Below are 7,948 nucleotides of genomic sequence, written 5' to 3'. Positions count from 1 at the left end.
AGCTGTAATGGTGCAGCTCTATTCTGGAAAAGGGGGCGGGGAGCAGCAGCTCATTTGCATTTAAAGAGACAGGCACGTATAACAGCGTGTTTCTGCTTCCACTCAATACAGGCATTTTCAAAATGATATAATAAAAGATATGTGGGGTATTTTGAGCTGAAACTTCACCGATACATTCTGGGGACACCTGAGACTTATATTACATATTGTAAAAAAGGGCATAATATGGGTCCTTTAATAGATGTAACAAAGAAAAGACCAATTGCAAACCTGTATGCAAATATTACGATGATGTCATCACTGCTATTTGATTTTCAGTTCTATGAGTTTAAATCAGTAGTGGATTTTCAAACTTTATTCAGTTAAAAATGATTAAAAAGAACTAAGTTTATGCTGAAATGATCGACAAATCAACGTTTGAGTGGAGTTTGTACATTTAGGTTTAATTAAGGACCAAAATAGTATCCTGTTGAGGTGGGCTGAACATTTTGACACCCTGCTTAATCAGGATTCTGGTGCAGACTCCACCATTCTGGACGTACTGCCAAAACTTCCTCCCATCCACGATCTCAGCTTACCACCAACCTTTCAGGAGGTTCTATCATCTGTCCATTCCCTTACAAGGGTGACAGGGCCATCTGCGGCAATAGTAGGGGCTTATCACTCCTTTCTGTGGGTGGTAAGGTCCTGGCCAAGGTGATGCTTCATAGACTCATTAACAACATCACTGAGTCAATGCTGCCTGAATCCCAGTGTGGATTTAGGAAGAATAGGAGCACGATCGACATGATTTTCACAGCACACAACACTTTTCCTGAAGCTGCCGGGAGCAACATCAGGACATGTTTATGGCCTTTGTCGGTCTCTCAAAAGCATTCGACACCTTATGGGATGTACTCCTCAGTTTTACCTGTCCCAATAAATTTGTTAACATCCTCCGCCAGTTCCATGATGTGATGACTGCTCGGGTGTAGGCGGACAAGAGTCCGAGCCCTTCCTTGTGCGCACAGGGGTGAGGCAGGGGTGTGTGCTAGCACCAGTGCTCTTTAACATCTTCCTCCTGTGTGTCACCAAGCTTCTCCACAACGAGATTGAAAATAGCAGTGGCATAGCAGTAGACTTCAGACTAGACGGCAACCTCTTTAATATTAGGAGGCTACACGCAACCAAAAAACTCTGCTTTTGTGGCCCATACTCCAGAGGACCTTCAAACTGTCTTTGCTGTGGCGGTTAGGGCATACAGCAGGATGGGGCTCACTGTCAACACCACCAAGACAGAAGGGGTTTGCCAATGGAGTACCAATGTCCCACCCACACTTCGTGCCTTCACTGTTGGGGATGAACAGCTGTCAGTAGTGCCATCTTTTAAATATCTGGAGAGTATTCTCGCTGAGGACTGTGGCATCGACAACTAAATCCAGAGACGCATTAAACAGGCATCAGTTGCCTTTGGGAGACTTCGGCGTAGAGTCTTTCATAACAAGAATCTTCATCCCTCCACAAAGGTCGCCGTATACCAAGCGGTCTGTGTCACTACCCTCCTCTATAGCTGTGAAGCTTGGGTAACCTACAGCCGTCACATCAGGTCCCTAGAGCACTTCCATATAAGCTGCCTTCAGCGCATTCTGGGAGTTACCTGGCGTGATCGTGTGCCTCACACTGAAATACTTAAAAAGACCAACTGTAGAAGTATTGAGGCCATGATCACCCAGCGCCAGCTGCAGTGGTTGGGGCACGTGATAAGGATGCCCCCATGTCGACTGCCCCGCAGAGTGCTATACGGCCAGCTACATCATGGTCGACGTTCAGCTGGGGGGCCGAAGAAGCGATATAAGGATCAGATGAAGAACACCTTGAAGAAGTGTAAGATCAGACCCGAGGACCTGGAGGATGTTGCTGCTGACCGTACCATCTGGCAAAAGCTGTGTAGAGATGGGGTTCGTACGCTGGAGATGGAGAGGACAATCAGAAGACAGCAGAAGCGAGCCAGGAGAAATACAGCCATGGCTGCCACCACTGCCATTACTACTACCATTACATACATATGCCCCACCTGTAATCGAGTGTGTGGGTCCAGGATAGGACTGTTTAGCCATCAAAGATCTCACCGATAAAGGCGTGGACGTCGTCATCGGATTCGATGGACAACCGAGAGAGACATTTAGGTTGAATTAATTGCAGAAGCTTAATGAATAATTTAATTTCCAGATAAATATCAATAAGACAACAGTTAAATAAAGCTGAATCTTGTCAAATATTTGCTGATGTAAATCCACCAAAATCACTCCGGAAGCTCTCGCTGTTTTAGCTTAGATCGAGTGCTCCGGTTTGTTCAAGACTAGAGTCTGAGATTAAAATACTGTGTCAGTAAAGGGAAAAGACAACCTGTGAAAAAGACTGTTGACGCAAACACAAGTTTGTCATGTATATTCAAACTTCACTTTTTTTCCTCCAGTTTCATATCCAGCAGAGTGGGGAAAATGCCAAGAGCAAAATCTGCCCGGACATCAGAATTTCCCAGGGAGATAAAGAGCTTTTTGTGTGAGTAATATTTTAAGGATGGGGGAAAAGACGGGACTTTGACACACACACACACAGAGAGAGAGAGAGAGAGAGAGAGAGAGAGAGAATCGTAAAACAGAAACACTGTGAACTACAGTCTTTAGCAAGTTAAAACAGACATATTGCAAAGGGATACTTTTCTTCAGGAATTAATTAGAAATGCAGATTTTCTCTGTCAGCTTAATTATATGTAAATATTAATGATTTACCCTCATTTTGTTCCAATCTAGTATTATTTTATAAATAATGTGCGCAAAAAAAGAAAAGACTGTTCGCAAACCCGTATGCAAATAGTATGATGATGTCATCACTGCTATTTGATTTTCAGTTATAAACAGTCTAGGAGTTTAAATCAATAGTGGGTTTTCAAACTTCATTCAGATAAAGTTATTCAAAAGGATAAAGTTTATACTGAAATAGTTCAATTACATTTTTTTCATGATTCACTCACCCTCATTTAGTTCCAACACAGTAGTATTTTCTTCCTAATTTTTGGGCTAATAGTCAACGTTAATTTTTTTCATTCAAATTTTACACAGAGTTAGCCTTTACACATTTTCTCAATTTCTGAATGTGCATAATTAAACTTTTGAGTGTGGACACGTTGCATCTGGTATGATATCAAAAAATGGTTACGAAGCAAGCTTAAATATATTGAACTGCAAATCAGAAATTGAAAGCTGCAGTGTTAAAGCCTATTGTATGAATGCAGAAAACTAAAATGTATTTATTTATTTATTATTTTGTTTTATTATTATTATTTTATTTTTATTTTTGAAGGCCAAAAGCTACTTTTATTGTATGTAAAAGTGCAGCTTGGACATTCTGCCAAAAATCTCCCTTTGTGTTTCACAATTAAACATCAAGTCATACTAATGCTTAACAATGATAATTATCAGCGCTAAGTAGTCTCTTTCTTTTACTTTGCTGTGGTTTCTTTCAGGTCCTCCTCGGACATGGAATGAACAATATTTGCTTTCATTGGGGAATTTTTGTGAGGATTAAAAACTTTAGGACTTTTTTTTTTTCAGGAGGGGTGAAAGGGGGTCTCTTAATCTGGTTCACACAGTCTCTACCTTTGGTGTAGCGCTGGTCTGTTTGAGCCAGGTCTGATTGAAGGGGGCGGTGGGTCAATGGATGGATAGATGGATGGAGGGCAAAAAGGAAGAGAGGACAGAGGAATGGCCAGAGGGGAGGTGTAAAGGGGTGTGTGTGGGGCGTCCCAGGCCGACGCTTTGAGGATTAACGGGGTGACTTCTCTTCTGGAATGTTCAGCCGACAGCCAAAACCCTCCCTCTCTGTCAGACAGGTGCACAACAGAGTGCACAACACGCACTAAAGAGTGCTTCACTAAACACTTATCTTTCACTTTCTCTCAACCATTTTAAATCAAACAGAGTTGTTTTGACTGAACCGATCACAGCTTTCAAATACAGAGCAAAACATTAATTTTGTTTTTTGATGAAAACAGAGAGATGAAATCTATCAAAGCAGCTTTATTTTATCTGGCTTTGCCTCAAATATAAAATGCTCGAATGAAAATGAGGTCAGTATAATTTAACAACTGTCATTATAGATGGAAACGATTTGATTATATACTGTGAGAAGGTACCTACTGTAAACGTAGTGTTCTGTTAGTAATTATCTAACAAATCATCTGGTTGTCATCATATGGATACATACAGTGCCAGAAACAGTAAAGCTATGTTTATTCAACTTTTATGACTCTTAATAGCATGCTTGAAGATTTAAAACACATTCCAAATGTACATATTTAATGTGCATTTTTGCATTATACTGTGGTGCTAACAAACATTAATGCTCAAGGGGGCGATAGAGTGGCCTTAAAATGTGTAGTTAGGTTAGCTAGCTAGCTAGAAAAATTGACAGTCACTTCCATGGCTAGAAGAGTATGTAGCTATACTAATATATATACACTTAAAGGGGTCATATGATGCAATTTCAAGTTTTCCTTTCTCTTTGGAGTGTTACAAGCTGTTCGTGCATAGATAAGATCCCTAAAGTTGCAAAGACTAAAGTCTCAAACCCAAAGAGATAGCGAGTTTTGAGCAGTGTAGAGTAGTGCTTGTTGTTTGTCATTTCCAATCACAAATGCAGACAGGGTTTTATGTTTACGCGACGCGATACACAGCGCAACGCGTAAAAAGACACTATAAGTCATTATAATAAGTAATTATGTCCCTACTTGATGCCTCGTTTGTAATGGGTTTTATTGGTTTTGTCTCGTCGCGCCGGGACACGGCATCACAGTATGGTAAGGGGCGTAACATTTCCGTCACACGCTTGAGGTATTCGGCCAATCACAACGCACTGGATAGCTGGCCAATCAGAGCACACCTCGCTTTTCAGACCGATGAGCTTTGTAAAAATCGACGCGTTTCAGAAAGGCGGGGCATAGAGGAGAAACAATAATGTACAGTATGTGGAAAATAATGTGCTTTTCGAACCTTAAACCGAATAAACACATTTCATTACACCAAATACACAAAATAATGTTCTTTTTAGCAACATCATATGACCCCTTTAAAAATAAAGGTTCTTTACTGGGATCGATGGTTCCATGAAGAACCTTTAAAATCCATGGAATTTTTCCATTCCACAAAAGGTTCTTTATAGTAGAAAAAGGTTCCTCAGATTATTAAAATGTTCTTCAGACTAAGAATTTCTTTTAAGAACTGTTCACTGAAAGGATCTTTGGGGAACCAAAAATGGTTCTTCTATATGCCATCACTTTGAAAACCCTTTTTGAAGCTTAATTTTTAAGAATGTGCATACTATTTAAATTAGCTATTTAATTATGTTAAATGTAAATTAGTGTTAATTTTAACTTAAAATATAAAAATAGATTAAAAATGATATTTTCAGTAAATATTTTAATTAGTTGCCAAGGTAACATTTCTGAATTCCGTTTAGTTTAAATGAAAGAACAAAAATTACTAAAACTCAAAATAACGAAACTAAAACTGAAATAAATCTCAATAACAACTGAATAGAAGTGTTAAAAATAAAAACAAATAAAAATGACTAAAACACACAACAAAATTATTAAAACTTAAATTAAAATTAAAACTGAAAAAAATTATGGTAACAAGCCCAGCAAGGAAAGGACATTTCTCTGCCCATAATTTAAGATTGGGAATGCCGTGGCTTGCCTGTGCTTGTGCTAAATTTCAAGCATTACATTGCAAACAAATAGGAGATAAATTAAGCCACAGTCGTGGCCTTACAGGCAAACGTTTCACAGATGTCTTAGTATTCATGCTGATGAAAGAGATATAGTTATTTTTCCATTATTCAATTTCAAGCTCATAAAACAGTTAGATCCCATTGCCATTTTCCTTTTTTCCCCATGGATCTAAATTCTCTTCCAGAATTGCTTCTTTTTAATCTCAAGGTCCCCATTGGGGAAGATAACAGATTGTTTGTGGGTGCGTTTTCTTGATAAGAAGCCTGTGAAATGAGACTCTTTGTTTTCGGATTCACCTCTTCTTGTGTGAATAGTCCCGTTATCCTGCTGTTTGAGGAAAAGGAGGGGTTAGTGTGAATTTAAACCCATTTCTATTGGGCCATCAGATATTATTGATGGTTTAATTGCTTTCTGTAAACTCCATGAGCAGATTTGATATCAGATTAAAGATGGCCTCAGGCTGAAGTGGGTGCAGATCCATCTCGAAATCCATCAACACTCTCTTTGGTCCAAAGGTTCTTATCAGTCGCAGTGTGACATATCTTGATCGGACCAAATAGTTTTCCCTCTGACCCCAGGGGTCGGCCTTACCTTATCAACTTTAATGTCCACATGCACTGCTGGAAGAGTCGGAGGCCTCAGGTTATGTGCAGTTTATCTTGGTTGACACTCCCTTGTTTTAAAAAAAAATTGAAATCAGTTATACAACTTTGCAGAAGGTTCTTTAAAAACATCAGTTTTATTTGAAGAAAATCTCCTACGTTTATCAAAGCTCTTTTTTTCTTACATCAAAAGGAGGAGATGGTTTCAAGAAGCTCTGCTGAGTGATATAAAACTGCAATGGCTCTCAGCGTGAAGATTGGCCCAAATCTCTTCCCACAAACCTCTTCAGACAGCTGCAGTAAACTATACAGGTAGGTGTGTTTTACCGCCGTGCGCTCTGTATCAGTCAGTGTGCCTCAGGACCACCAAGAAAGACTTTGTTCTTTGTCTGGGAACGCAACAGGCACAAACTCTCCCTCTTTTAATTAATATATATATATATATATATATATGAAATTTGATTAGTAGTAGATTTCCTCTACTACGATAAAACAAGCATTAATATTGTTCATGTTTAGGATTAGAGATTAGAACAAACCCCTCACATTAAGTTATTATACTTTGCTCTTAAAAATTGAGGTTCCAAAAGTGTTTTTTGCAGAGATGTAAAAGAAACACCATTTTTGGTTCACCAAATAACCTTTCAGTGAACCTCTTTTTAAGAGTGTATTGTTCATATTTAGGGTTAGAGATTAGAACAAACCCCTCATACTAAGTTATTAAACTTTGTTATGTAACTATGTTATGTAAATGATACCTCAAATAATGCAATTCTTTGTCTGGGAACGCAACAGGCACAAACTCTCCCTCTTTTAATTAGAGCACCGCCACACTTTATCAACAAAGATGCTGCTACTGGAGTTATTGTTGTCTATAAACAGAGCTCCTTCAGTCATTGTGAGTAAATGAGTCATCAAAGTCTTCAGGATTCACATTTCAAAGGTTTTGTTTTGGTAAGAGGTGTTTCATTATCAGAACAAACCTGTTTTTGTTTTATTTTTTTATATTATTTTCCATATTAGAGTCGGAGGGGCTCAGTCTATACGGGAGCAGAATATCATAGGGAAAGTGAACTATTTTGACATGGACCAGTAAGCAACAAATCCATCCAAGTATTGCGCTAACAATACCAATGCCATGGGTTAGATTCTCGCAGATTTCGATGTAGCATTTTTTTATTAATTTTTTTTATTTTAGTTTAAATGTTAGTCATTTTGTTGTGTGTTTTTGTCGGTTTTATTTTTTCCTTTTTTAAAAAAAATATGTCTTTAGTTTTTTTTATTATTATTTCAGCTTTAGTTTAGATGTCAGTTTTAGTATTATTAATTTTAGTACTTCAACTTAAATTAAATTAAATAAGAAATTTGGAAGATTTACTGAAAGTATTTTTTATATTGTTGTTCACATTTATTTTAATTAATGTAAATGTTTTTCCAAATAGATTTAGTTTTAATTTTAGTTAACAATAATAACAGCCAATGAATGCATGAAGTGATACAATGTATATATTGAATGCAATGTGGTTTTGGATAAAGTAAGACAATCTAAAAATCGAATTATCAGTTTATATATATA

Source organism: Sinocyclocheilus rhinocerous, unplaced genomic scaffold, assembly GCF_001515625.1.
Source record: "Sinocyclocheilus rhinocerous isolate Xijiao unplaced genomic scaffold, SAMN03320098_v1.1 scaffold730, whole genome shotgun sequence".
In the NCBI taxonomy this organism is placed as follows: Eukaryota; Metazoa; Chordata; class Actinopteri; order Cypriniformes; family Cyprinidae; genus Sinocyclocheilus; species Sinocyclocheilus rhinocerous.
The sequence above is the reverse complement of the archived record's forward strand: the minus strand, read 5'-3'. Positions refer to the sequence as shown.